The following is a 14,634-nucleotide window of genomic DNA, read 5'->3' as shown; positions in this document are numbered from 1 at the left end:
TCAACAATATATCTATTATTTCTGAATTACATTATTTCTACATTAATTTTGAAATAGTGAAGAATCAGTACTTCCTCAAAGACCAATAGATTCCTTGGAGCCTACAAATGACAAACATGACAGAGTAGTCCAGAATTTCTCCCTTTTCAGCTGGATGCCATACAGTATTGCTAGTTTTCTGCAAGTTCTCTGTTAAGGTCATGACTTACAAAGAAATACTTCAATAAATCAGACACTGATACACCATCTAAGATCAGTATTAATGCAGAAGGCCGTTCTTTTCCCCAAATAAGCTTGGCATAAAATCTAGCTTTGGGGAAAGGGGAGTCTTTCTACAGTGAGCCATCTGTTGTCACATATGGAAACACTTTTCTAAAAAATATACCAACAGTGCAATTATTAAAATGTTCCACCATTTATCTACTTACACCAAATGTTGTCAGGGTGAAGTGAGAGGTTCTTCTATGACTTTTCACTCCTTTACAAATGTATTTCAACCTATATTAGGCTAGTAAAACCTTCATGCACAGTGTGCCTCCCAAACATATAAAAACATATAAATGTAACTCAAGGCAGAACATCACCAGAATATATACAGAATGAGACAAAGCATGCACTGACCATGTAATTTCACAGGAAAATCTGTGATGAGGTTTTGGAAGCTTTTTGCTTCTAGGCTGGAGTCAGTGGAAGTTAGGGGTGCTTAAGGCCCATTGGAATGAATGGGATTTGTGCACACCTAACCTTCTCTGAACTGTACCCAGTATATAACTATACCAGATTACAACCAAAATAGTTTATGGCAATCAGCTGCCAGTTCACTTCCACTAAATACTACTCATGTGAGCAGTCAACAGAATGCCCTTCTTAAAGCAAATGTTCACATTCTTGCCAATGTAGCTGTTTTGTTCAGTTGACAAATGTAGAAAGTGCAAAACCCAACTCATGCCACTAAAAGGTCTTTTGTCCTTTTATCTCAAAAGCAACCAAAGACAATTTGGATATTTAGAGCTTTTCCACACAAGGCATTTATTGCACACTTGTTATTCTCTACTCATGGTTGTTTATGGGTTCTTTAAACTATTTCAATTTACAGGGCAAAAAAATTCGCAGAGACAAACAGTCCAATTATCACATGTACATTCATTTACCCAGCAACATTTTACAGATGAAAAAAATTACATCTTCGCCCTCCCACCATGGATCACTGCCCAAGCCAAACCCCTTCTTCATAACACATTGCTAAAGGGTCTGTTTGTACACTCCATTCATTTACTCTGCAACAGGCTGTTTAATAAACTGACCATAACAATGCAGTACACGTGTACACACACACACACACATTATATATTGTTCAACTGAAAGAGTGCTTGCAGCCTGATCCTATGCATACTTACTCAGAGGCAAATAAACAGGAGCAGTCAGGCACCCGCCATCAGCTTACATATGAGCTGAGACCCTGCCTCTCTCTCTCCAGCTACCAACAGCCATCACTGGGGCCATCAGAGGGAGAGGAAGCAGCAGCCTCTCCACTGTGCTTCAATCCAGCTCCATGACCTGCTGAACTTCGTTAAGAATTGAGAGCCTGAATTTGCTGCTTTCCTCCTCCCTCCCAATCGCTTTTCCTTTTGTATCATAGTTTTAGATTGAAAGTCTTATTTCTGATCTCTCTTATTTCTGTGCTTCAAAAATATTAACAGTAATTGTGCACAGGATTTCAGCCTCTGGTAAAATAGGAGGCATTGGCTCCTCTCTTTCATGCCAAGATGCAAAAGTGCAGTAATGGCTGCAGTCTTCTGCATGAGCAAGTCCTATTGATTTCAGTAGACTTCTCTCCAAAAGACATAGGGACAGTCCAGTCCAGCTGATCAGGAACACACAATGCTATAATTGTGTTCATACACTGCTAGGGGCTTCCTGTAGACATCTGGTTGTCCACTGTGTAAACAGAATGCTGGACATGGTCTAACATGGCTCCTCTTCTGTTCTTATTAGAGACCCAGCTGGATCATTCATGTCCTTTGGCTCCCTCTTGCCTTATTTGTGGCTTTCCCCTTCTTCTATTACTCATTTTTGGTAAAATTATTCTAGTGTACTAATAATGACCTCAACACAGTTTTTGTGGGTTTAAAAACACACAGAAAGATTACTTAGAACAACCTTCCCCATGTGCTTTGGATTAGACATGCTATGAGCCCTGACCATTTATTTATTTATTTTTATTTATTTAAGGATTTTTATGCCGCCATTCAGCCAAAAAAGGCTCTCACGGCGGCTTACAAAAGTATTTCTTGACAGTCCCTGCCCACAGGCTTACAATCTAAAAGACATGACACAAAAGGAAAGGGGATTGGGAGGGAGGAGGAGGAGGGAAGGAAAGCAAACTCAGGCACTACAATCTTAGTTGGAAAGTTCAGCAGTTACAGTTGGTAGCAGGAGGGAGGGGGCTCTCAGCTGGAGCTGGACCCAGGCACGGTGGAGAGGTGCCTGGCTGCTGCTTCCTCCCTCTCTGGTGGCCTCTGCAGTTACAGTTGGTAGCAGGAGGGAGGGGACTCTCAGCTGGAGCTGGACCCAGGCACGGTGGAGAGGTGCCTGGCTGCTGCTTCCTCCCTCACTGGTGGCCTCTGCAGAGACAGTTGGTAGCAGGAGGGAGGGGGCTCTCAGCTGGAGCTGGACCCAGGCACGGTGGAGAGGTGCCTGGCTGCTGCTTCCTCCCTCTCTGGTGGCCTCTGCAGTTACAGTTGGTAGCAGGAGGGAGGGGGCTCTCAGCTGGAGCTGGACCCAGGCACGGTGGAGAGGTTCCTGGCTGCTGCTTCCTCCCTCACTGGTGGCCTCTGCAGAGACAGTTGGTAGCAGGAGGGAGGGGGGCTCTCAGCTGGAGCTGGACCCAGGCACGGTGGAGAGGTGCCTGGCTGCTGCTTCCTCCCTCACTGGTGGCCTCTGCAGAGACAGTTGACAGCAGGAGGGAGGGGGCTCTCAGCTGGAGCTGGACCCAGGCACGGTGGAGAGGTGCCTGGCTGCTGCTTCCTCCCTCTCTGGTGGCCTCTGCATTGGCCATGTTGTTTGAGAATTATGGCAGCCATAGCCCAAAGCATCTGGTGGGTACCAGGTTGGTGAAGGTGATCTAGGAAGATAATAAACTCAAATGTGACATAACGCAAAGCATCTATATGGGGTGGGGGGGAATTATGTTTCAATAGTCATTAGAGGAAGCACAAGTTCTGTAGCCTTTGATCTTTTCAGAGCAAAAATCCACCTGCAGCATGAATCTCACATTCAGGTTTGACCTGTATATATCCTTTTAGTCCCTCATTCTCTATATTTTCCTTTTAAGGGTGGGGCGAGGGGAGAGAAAAAAACCCTAAATTGGAGGGTGGGTTCCTAGTCTATCCCAACCTGGTATTGGCTGACCAGATGACCTGGAAAACCCCGGACATCTCCTGCAAAATGAGCCTTGTCTGGCACAACTGGGGGTGGGGGGCGATTTACCCGGGAAACGGGTGGCCCAGCAGTCATGGTCAACCAAGAAGAGGCCTGGATAGAAGCCTGGCAGGGCCTTAAAGTGCACGTTTCTGAAATGAACACTTTAAGCCCCGCTCATGCTTCCATCCGGGCCTCTCCTTGGTCGACACTATGACATCAACCAGGAAGAGGCCCGGATAGGAGCCTGGGAGGGCCTAAAGCAGGCGTATAAACGCATTGTCTAACCCCCTTCCACTCATCCATCTTGATCAACAAGAATTCAAATGTGCCTGGGCAAGCCTCTATTCCACGGCCAGGCATGAGGCAGCAATCGAAGACCTTTGTCCACTTCTCTGCTACTCCACATTGACTCCTGCCAGCAGGTCTGAAAATTCCCATCCCCCACCCATACAATTTAAAAATCCAAACCCCTGACTTGATTTCCCCCCTCCTTCCCTGCATGTGAGTTCTGGATATTCTTTGTATTACTACTGACCATGTTCTTGTTTACATGGCTAACGAACCAGAGGTATAAAGACAAAATTTTAAAAGTTGAAACAAGCTAGTGAGAAGTGACTGCAATAAGCCTTTAGTCCATTTTGTTCCATGGCTAATGTTTGCAGTGTAATAGTATTTTTTACTCTTTCTGAATGCTAGGTCGCTAGTTTATTGTACTAGATTTTTCTGTACCTGTCAACTGCTTCATTTGTTCAGTGGTAGCAGTATGCTGAATGTGTGGGTATGGATATGAGAAAGGTGATGGGGGAAGGAGTGTTAAATGTTAGGAAAGGTGAAACTATGATCATCCAGTGAAGGATTTGCAGTCAGAAAATATATTTGAGGGAAGGGGAGACTGTATCATACATAGCATAGCAAAAGCTTCAAAGTACAGCAAAAGCTACAAAAGTAGGAGTGGGTGAAGTTAATTTCAGATACATTGAATCTCTCATTTGTTCTTTATTTCAGTGATTTTAACATTAAGATGATATGTAGAACAGGTTTGTCTTAATTGCGTGCTGTGAAATCAGACATGTGACCTCGGCATGTTCGAGTGGGCACACACCCTTGGGGGCTGGACTTGTGGGTGGGCACCCCCCTTGGGGGCTGGGCATTCCACTTGGGGGCTGGACTTGTGGGTGGGCACCCCCCTTGGGGGCTGGGCATTCCACTTGGGGGCTGGACTTGTGGGTGGGCACCCCCCTTGGGGGCTGGGCATTCCACTTGGGGGCTGGACTTGTGGGTGGGCACCCCCTTGGGGGCTGGGTATTCCACTTGGGGGATGGACTTGTGGGTGGGCACCCCCATTGGGGGCTGGGCATTCCACTTGGGGGCTGGATTTGTGACTGGACACACCCCTTTGGGGGCAGCCATGTTGTCCTCCTTTTTGGTTTCTAAAATATGCTCACCCTCCACTCAACAGGTTGGGGTAGGCTGAACTGGCTCCATGCACTCGATTTCTTGGGATATGACCCAATTGTGCAGTTCTTTTTCTACCAGGTAAAGACCAATAATGAGACAGGTAATGAGTAAGCCAAGCCAGCTCAACCTACCTCTGCTGAACTTCCTCCTGTGGGCCAAACTGTTGGGGTGGGCAGAAAGTAGGTCTCCAGATGTTCTGGACTTCAACTCTCAGTATTCCTTTCCGTTGGCAATGCTGGCAGAGGCTTCTGGGAGTTGAAGTCCCAAACATCTGGAAACCCACTTTCTACACACCCTTTGGTTTAAGGCACAGAATCGTCCCAGCTGAAAAGCCGTTAAACCCAGTGCTGCTTCCAATCTCGCGAGAGGGCCGGGCCGGGCCGGGCCCTCCCCACCTGGGCTTGACTCAAGGCGGGGGACCGGCGTTGCCGCCGCCACGTGCAGGCTTTGAGCCTTCCGCCTCGCCGCGTGACTTATTACGCGTGTTGCCTGTGCGCTTGCGCTCTGGCCCTCGCGGTCTCTTGAAGCGCAGGCGCAGTCGTAGTTTCTCGAGCCTGCCCCGCCTCCTTTCCCCTTCTCTCAGCGGGCGGAAGTACAGCCCGAGGAGGGGCGGGGGGGGGTCGCTGGCGGCGGCGGCTGTTCCGGTCGCGAGGGGTTTCCTGGTCGCAGCAGGCAGCGCTAGTGAGTAGCGTGGGTGAGCGAGCACTTGAAATGCGTTGCCTTGCGTGTCCCCCTCCCCCACCCCTGCCCCGCTTAGGCCAGCTGTGGAGAACCGGGTCTTGTCTCCCCCCCTCCTGTCCCCCACCCCCCTTCTCAACGCACTGCCCTTCTCCTCTTGGGTTACTACACCCAAAGGCAAAACAAAACACCCAAGTTTGGGTGCTTTGGGTATTTCCTTGCTTTGAATAGGAAGGTTTTCCTTGGGGTGAGTAGGAGCACTTTGCCCATGCTCGAAGGCACTGCGTCCTTACACCATTTTCTTTCTCGGTTCAAACGTTTGTACCGTCCACTGATTACTATATAATTAGGAATGTGTGTATGTATGTACTATTTATTTATTTAAAGCACTTGTACCCTGCTCTTGAGCTGGAAAGGCTCCCAGAGCTGCTTACAGATCAATAATAATTTATTTATTTATTACATTTCTATACCGCCCAATAGCTGAAGCTCTCTGGGCGGTTTACAAAATTAAGACAATTCAAGTATAAAACAACAGTATAAAACCATAATATAAAATTTGTTTATTCATCTGTTCTCAGGCTTACAATCTAAACAGACATGGCACCAATAGTAAAGGGGATGGGAAAAGGAAAATAGGAACATTCAGGTGTCAATTCTTAAGGTCACGAGGTTTGGCTGTAAGGCACCTGGACATTTTTGGTCTTATCACAACCAGCTGGAGTAGGGACAGTTCAAAACTTGCCAGTCCCTCAACAGAACTGATAAAATGGCCCTGATTCCTGTGTCTGTGATTGCCTGATGGAATAGCTGCTGGATGAAAACTGGGGGAGAGGCCAAACCTCTTCTTCTCAGAGAGAAAAGCATTTAACACATGCTCAGGGACAGTACTTGAGTGCCAGAATTTTTGAGAACAAAAAATGGCAAACCTATTCTTCAAATGTCAAGGTTCATAAGGAAAGTTAAATACTGTCCAGGAGTCCTGTAACGCCTTAAATACTGACACATTTATTGAAGCATACATTTTCTGTAAGCAAAATCTACATCAGATGTATGAGCTGTGCAAATGTTGAATATACCTAACGCACATTGTGATACTTAGCATCATTTGTACAGCACATGTCAAGTGTTCAGACAGGTGTTCAGAGTGCTCCATGCACAATATCTTAGTAATCCTTACAACAGCTTTGCAAAGTAGGCCAGTATTATTGCCACATTCCAATTGTAGATTGGATGAGGGGTCCCTGAGGATGAGACAGAGCAGCTTGCTTAAGTCTTCCAGAGGTGAGAGTTGAACTGCTGACTTCCCACCACATTGCTATGTATGTAATATAAAGTCCAGAATCTTCACTATCCAATTTATATATCTCATAAAATAGGGTACTGCTTATGGAAACTAGTGCGATAATACATGTATTAGTCATTAAGTTATGATTGTTTTTGGTACGACAGAATAACAGGTACTCTTCTGGAATTGGTCCTTATTATGAGATACAGATTTTTTTTCATCTGTGAGGTAAGCAGTGATGTGGGTTTTCCAGAAAATTATGGATTGGAAGATTTTCCAGAAAAATTTCCAATGCAAATTAGGGGCATTTGCATAGGATTTTTTTTTAGTTTGTATTGGAAAACGTTCTGTTGCTCTAGAGAGATCTAATTTAACATGTTTATTTTACTTGTATTTTGTAAACAAAGCTAAAAAAATACACTATGTTAATTTTTGTCCCAATACACCACAAGAATTTGAGGGGAAGGGTGAATTAAAGCACACTTAATGTTACATTATGTAGAATTTTTTATTGGAATTCCTGTAAAAATTTAAAGACAATAGTATGTACTTTCCTTACATTTAAGAGAAAACCCCGAAAGGAACTGAAAACCGTTTATATGCTAAGGGAACAATCCTTTGGCCACTTGACATTGTCTGAGGGGCCATAGGATATTGGGGTTCCCCCCTTCCAAGGTCTGACCTGCCTTTGGAAAAGGGAGTCGGAGAAATGACCCCTCTTCCTTACAGGTGGCACGGAAAGAATCGTGTTGGCTGCCCTGTGAAGCCTAAAAATTGATATTGGTGAGGGAGAAAAGGGGCATTCTGGTGGGCAGGGAGGAGTGGAGACAGGAGAGGCCAGTATGTGAGGTATCCTGAGCCTCTGCAGCCTCCTTCTCTCCACCTCTGAAGTGCCACTTACAAAATATGCAGGGTGGGGAGGCTACAGGGGAAGCGAAGGTTGTCTCTGCAGCTCCTCCTGCCCTACATTGGATGTTCAGAAGCCTCCAGGTTCAGGGACTTCAAGAGCGCAGTCAATAGGATTGTGTCATTATTAATTTTAGCAACCCAAAGAAATGTGGATGATACGCTGGTACGACTCATCTATTTCATCAGAGTTCAACTCTTTTCCATGCACCTTCTATTGGGGCACCTTCTATTTCACTCTCACTATGCATTAGTTCCATTTCACTCTCAGGCAATGACATATTTGTATTCTGACACATATTTGCTAAAGAAAATCACCTGAAAAACGATAATTACAACTTTGAAATTGTCAGGCTTGCCTAATATTGTACTTGTAACCGGCATCCCTTCATTTTTACTAATGAACTTATGAAATGGAATTTTTTCTATGCCTCACATCACTGCAGGTAGGGTTGTTGCTTTTTAATCTTACAAATTATGGTCAGTCCAGCTGTTTACCATATCACTGGGGGAGAAACAAGGGGAGCATAAAAAGGGCTTATTGTAATCGGTATAATCATGGGTATGTGGTCATTTAAATGGCTGTAACAATTAAATACACAGTTGGAAAATTGTGTTTTGAAACTGAAATGAGTACTATACATAATGTTAACTTTATAAAGCTGGACAAATACTGTCCGTAATCCATTTTCTGCTTGTGGACAAGGTCCCAAATCATTGACAATCCATAACAGTTAAAAAAAAAAACTGCGGCCTAGTCTTCCTGTTTGAGTCCTCGGGCTCAGTTGAAGCAGCCTTGGGACTGTGGATGGATGCAGGTAAGACCCCCCTCCCCCCTTACCTGGCTCTGCCGCCGTCGCTGCATGGGCGACCCCCCTTACTTTTTTGCGGAGCTCTGGATCGAGGCGAAGGATCCGCCTTCACCTCGATCCGCAACGCTCCGCGGCTCCCCCGATCCTCTTCGCCTCCGCCTTAAGGGGAGGCGAAGCCCCCCGATCCGCTCCTGCTTCTCCGGTCCGAGGATTAGCACATCCCTAATAGAGAGTGATTTGTGAGTTGCAGTCAACAGGATAAATTGCTTCCCATCTGTATTGTGAGATGATTTCCTCTGGACAGTCAGACATGTTCACATCTTTTTCAGTGTATAAATCTGCTACTCTCTCCTTAAAAATGTTTCTGCGAATCTTTAAATAGTATATGTTCTGTTGCAGGCAAGTCCTTGTCTCCATCTAACATTGGTACACAAACGTTGTTGTGCAACATCCATATAGCATGGCAATATGGCTTGGCTTGATAGCCTTGAGTCAATAAGCATCCCTTCATCATCTGCTTTGTGTGAAGGGGTGGTGATTAACTCAAGGCATTTCGTATGGGAAATACCCCCACAGACTAAGGCTCATAAGAATGAGCCCAAAGTGTGGAAAATTAAGTCCCTCCCAGACGTATACATTGTGTTCTTTTGAACTGCAAACCATCTGCTGTTATAGTACCAGGATCTGTTAGCTTTACTTAAGATATGGAAGTCAACCTTTGTCTACTAGTGATGTTGCAGGTTATGAGTTTTGTGTGTTATAAAATGTGGAAAGTGTTTTCTATTTGAGGGGTATGATTGATGTTTGAAAAATGTATTTCAGGTTTTTTTATTATCAGCCCCTAGGTATTCTACAAAAAGTAAAAACGTAGAACAGGCCTTGTCTGCAGGCCCACCCTCTGAAAGGCTATGATAAGGCTAAAGTTGCAGCAGTATTGTTTAACGTTTCCCAATTTGGTTTTCTGCAATTCTCTTTCTCCTTTGCCTTGGAGGAAGAGACAGTATTCAGACAGATGTGGTGTGGCACTTGCCCTTGGCAAGTAGCGTTTGCTACCGCGTGAGCGTATGGCTAGCAAAATGTAAAGCTATGCCGTTTGCATGAGTGCATGGCTAACGAGTCTGTCCTGACAATTTAAAACTAGGACTGACAGTGAGAGCTATCCCCTGCTAGCTGTTTGCAAGCTAGAAACACTGTAGCTGTGTGTCATCTGTGCACCCTTCTCTCCTATTTAAACTTGTGGCCAGTATGTACTTAAAAGGGGGAACCTCTACCCAACTGTACAATTCTGTCTTTCCATCAAAATCCAAGGAAGTTCTCAATCAATGTCTGATGTAAATGATGGACTGGATGAGGGCAAACAAATTGAAGGATGATCTAGATAAGGCTGAGGCACTCCTGGTCAGTTGAAAGGCAGATCAGGGAATAGGGATTCAAGCTGTGTTGGATGCGGTTACACCCTTCTTGAAGGCCAGATTTACACCAAGCAGGACGTGGCACCATAAAAGCGGTATGAAAGCAGTATATAAAAGGCAGGAGCCACACCAAGCAGGATATAGCGTTATGAAAGCGGTATGAGGTATTTGTCAATGGGCCCCAACAGTTGTCAGTGCACTTCAATACCGCTATAAAGCGGTAGTGTGGCTCCTGCCTCTTATATACTGCTTTCATAGTGCAATATCCTGCTTGGTGTAGATCTGGCTTTTGATTCACAATTCAGGTGTATTCCAGGATTCAACCCTGAACCTGGATATCCAGGTTTCAGTAGTATTTATTTATTTATTTATTTATGACATTTTTATACCGCCCAATAGCTGAAGCTCTCTGGGCGGTTCACAAAAATGAAAACCATGAAGAACATAATAAAACAACCAACAATCTAAAAACACAAATACAAAATATAGTATAAAAACACAACCAGGATAAAAGCTGCAAGAAATACATTTGTATAGCTAAAACTAGTGTGCCAGCTAGGGTGACCATATGAAAAGGAGGACAGGGCTCCTGTATCTTTAACAGTTGCATAGAAAAGGGAATCTTAGCAGGTGTTATTTGTATGCATGTTGCACCTGGTGAAATTTCCTCTTCATCACAACAGTTAAAGCTGCAGGAGCTATACTGCAGCTATACTGTGACCAGATTTAAAAGAGGACAGGGCACCTGCAGCTTTAACTGTTGTGATGAAGAGGAAATTTCACCAGGTTTGCCATATACACAAATGACACCTGCTGAAATTCCCTTTTCGATACAACTGTTAAAGATACAGGAGCCCTGTCCTCCTTTCCATATGGTCACCCTAGTGCCAGCTATGTCTATAACGTGTGGAGCTGTGCTTGAAAAATGTTAAGAAACTTCAGCTGGTTCAGAATGCTGCGACTGAGACTGTTTACAGGGAGCACAACGTGACTCCATTGTTACAATAGCTTTACTGGATACAGGACTGTTCCAGGGCAAAATTCCAAGTACTGGTTATCACCTATAAAGCGCTATACAACTCAGGATCAGGCTATTTGAAAGACTGCATTCTCCCCTATGAGCTTGCCTGCGCTTTATGATCCTTTGGTGAGGCCCTTATCCCTGTGCTGCCACTATGTTTGGTGGGAATATGAGATAGGGCCTTCTCAGTGGTTGCTTCAAGATTCTGGAACTCCCTGCCTTCTTTGTCCTTCTGCTGGCATGTAAAGACATTCTTACTCAGACAGACTTTTGGCTTTTAAGCTGACTCGTTTGCTTTAAGTGGTGGGCCCGTTACTTTTTTTATTAATTTTATTTTTTTATTTTTTTATGTTTTAATAATAATTCTCTATTTTATTAGCTGCTTTAAGTACTCTTTTTAGTGGAAAGGTGGGATATAAACTTTAAAAAATTAAATCTTATCGAAACTTCCTTGCAAGTGAGATAAGAATCAGTGCTACATCCAACGTCAAGTGAACAGTCTTCCAGTGGGACTTCCTTTTCCTCTCCTGTTCCTGGCACCCCCTGCGTGCATCCCAGATCTGCTCCCCAGGCCTCCAGAGTTGATTTCAGGTGCACAGGGCGCTGCAGAGGGGCAAGGGGATCCGTTCTGCTGACAGTGCATGTTCTTCTGATGAACATCGTTGGACACGACCCTCTACTTTTTCCTCTGACAAGCACCAAGGGCATGGAGGTGGGAGGAGACAGAGTTTTCTCTCGTTTGTGATGTCCATTTTTAAAACGTGTTTATGTTTCTTCTTCTGCATGTGTCAAAAGACTTGAGGGAGAGGCGGGATCTTATTTTATTTGCATCAAACCTTGGATAAGATGATAAACAGTAGGACCAACTCTGGTTATTTCTTACGTTCTGCCAACTGTAAGTAAGAACCTGTTAAAGGTAGTGGATTTGTGGACCCTGCTGTGCAGCAAAAGTGATCTTGCACAGCCCTTTAGTAAACTCCATGCACAATTTCCAGGCTGTTTTCTTCTTAAGGCAGCTGCAGCTCTTGCAGCAAACGCAGATAGCCAATTACTGTTTATTTCACACCTTTCCCTATTGTAACGAAAAGGTAAGTAGAAAAAGATCAGATTTTCTACCAAACTGAGGGAGCACAACCAATCTGCTGATTCTGGCACTTACATCCTGTGCTGCCTGGAAGCACACTTTTCAGGACGGAGGTATTTCCTCTGCGTTTGCTGGAGGGTTCATTAAGACAGTGGCAGAGGGGTGGAGAGAAGCGGTAGCATCATGTTCTCCCAGCACAGCGGTTCTCAACCTGTGGGTCGGGACCCCTTTGGGGGTCGAATGACCCTTTCACAGGGGTCGCCTAAGACAATCGGAAAACACATATTTCCGATGGTCTTAGGAAACTGTATTGACTGAACTATGTCATGTATCATCTTTTGTATTATTAAAACTATTGTCATGTATTATTTTCATTAGCAAACCATCCCATGACAATGGATCGTGTAGCAAAGAACGAAAATAATTTTATGTTTGGGGGTCACCACAACATGAGGAACTGTATGAAAGGGTCGCGGCATTAGGAAGGTTGAGAACCACTGTCCCAGCATGTCTCCTAGCTGCCCCACCACTAAGGCATGAGTTAATTGCTATTATCTTTTGTAAATTGCCTTGGGGATCATTTGATTGAAAGTCAGGGTATAAATCTTTTAAATAAATCTTTTATGAATCTACTGGGTTCTGATTGACACAAGAAGGCTCTAAACAGCCAAGCTGTTTGCAAAACGTAACAGGAAGCTTCTAGTGCAAATGTACTGCCTTGATGATTGACAACAGGATGTGAGTTTTTTGCGTGAGGTGGGGATTTAAGTCAGAAAAAAATGGCCTTCCCTAAATGTATGGATATTTATTTGACTTAGATTTAAAAAATAACACTAAAAAGATAGGTAATATTAACTTTACATGCTGTCTGAAATGTTCCCCCAAGAACCAAAAGTAGTTGAACTGATTTGATTAGAGGCAAATTAAATAGTGCATTTAAAATGGTTTATTAAATGTTATATTCAAACAATTTCAAAGTTTTGTATTTTTAAAAATCTGAATTCTTGCAATTTTTAAGGTATGATAGCTCCATTACATACGCTTCCCTTATTACTTTGGTTTTTAAGAAAAAAAATGGTATCAAAAGTTGATTCTGGTATGACTGAAGAGTTCTGTGTATAGATATTGGTAAGCGACCTGTTCTGGATGAGGTGGCGCTCCCTCTGAAGGAGCAGGTACGTAGCTTGGGAGTACTTGATCCATCATTGTCACTGGAGGCCCAGGTGGACTCTGTGGCACGGAGTACTTGGGGTCAGTTTTGGCTGATCCGCCAGCTACGGCCTTTCCTGGACAGGGAAAGCCACAGTAGTGCATGCACTAGTAATTTCCCGCTTAGACTACTGCAATGCACTCTACGTGGGCTGCCCATTGAAGACGACGCGGAAGTTGCAGCTAGTGCAAAATGCAGCAGCTAGACTGCTGGCGGGTACAGCATACAGAGACCACTTAACACTGGTGTTAAAGGAGCTGCACTGGCTGCCTATACACTTCCGGTTGGAATTCACGGTATTGGTAATGACGTTTAAAGCCCTAAACGGCTTGGGATCACGATACTTGAGAGAGCGCCTCTCCTTATATATGCCTGCCCGAGACCTTAGATCTGTTGGAGGAGCCCTTCTCCACATGTTGGGACAAGGGAGAGGGCTTTCTCTGTTGTGGCACCCTGACTGTGGAATGCTCCCCTTGGAGGCCCGATTGGTGCCAACGTTGACTGCATTTCGACGCCAAGTAAAAACATGGCTTTTTAATAAAGCCTTTGATGGTTAAATTCACTGGCACATTGTTTTAACTGCTTTTCAATTATATATTGTTTTAACTTGGATCATGGTTTAATTTGTTTTTAATTGCATATTTATAGGGCGAGATATAAATGTTTTAAATAAATAATAAATATCTACTTCTGAGGGATGGTCAGCTAAAAAAAAGTTACAACATTGATTTTTATATTTGAGTATCATTCGTGCTATGCAAGTTGCTCAATTTATCATGTGTAGTTTTCATTCTTTATGTTATTAATGTTATGAAACATTGAGTTTCTAAAAGTTTTCTGTGGATAAATACAGTAGTAGGAAAAGTTCCACCTTACATCATTGAATTTCAGGCAGGACTGAACTGAACTTGTCCATAGATATTTTTTTCCTTTATTCTCATGCTGTAGAATGTGCTACAAATAAGGTTCTCTGAGTCACCAACTGGTCTCCTGAGCGATATTTCTAGTTGCCAGTGGTGACCAGGTGCCGTGTTAATTGTAGCTTTGATGCTATGGTGTTCCAGTCAAGAGTTGGTGCCCAATAATTTGGTGTATTTAATGTCTCATAATATTTTGTTTTCTACAACACATGAAAGAAGAATATTTGAAAGAATCTGAAGAGAAAAGCTAATTTGTATTATCTATTTATGAATAAGTAGAAAGTGTCCGAATTGAAACTGATTCAAGCTTTCACATTATTTACTTACTGGATGTTTAGTCTGGTTTCTTATCTGTATAAAAGACCAAAGAGTTTAGTGGTGATTAGTTCTCTCACTGGCTTCTTCTGCTGGCATACTCTGTT

At 43.9% G+C, this 14,634-nt stretch overlaps 2 protein-coding genes across 2 annotated transcripts in view; both read left to right on the top strand.

The window, feature by feature from the left end:
* The window catches only part of GRHPR (glyoxylate and hydroxypyruvate reductase), a 272,841-nt gene that overhangs the window by 62,010 nt on the left and 196,197 nt on the right, over nt 1-14,634 (top strand). The gene's annotated exons all lie outside the window — the stretch shown is intronic.
* Nucleotides 5,534-14,634, top strand: part of ZCCHC7 (zinc finger CCHC-type containing 7) — a 140,066-nt gene continuing 130,965 nt past the window's right edge. The window contains exon 1 of the mRNA XM_063129088.1: nt 5,534-5,562. The gene's annotated coding sequence lies outside the window, so the exon portion shown is untranslated. The remainder of the gene's footprint in view (nt 5,563-14,634) is intronic.

Source organism: Elgaria multicarinata, chromosome 6 (genome assembly GCF_023053635.1).
Source record: "Elgaria multicarinata webbii isolate HBS135686 ecotype San Diego chromosome 6, rElgMul1.1.pri, whole genome shotgun sequence".
NCBI lineage: Eukaryota > Metazoa > Chordata > Lepidosauria > Squamata > Anguidae > Elgaria > Elgaria multicarinata.
The sequence above is the reverse complement of the archived record's forward strand: the minus strand, read 5'-3'. Positions and strand labels throughout refer to the sequence as shown.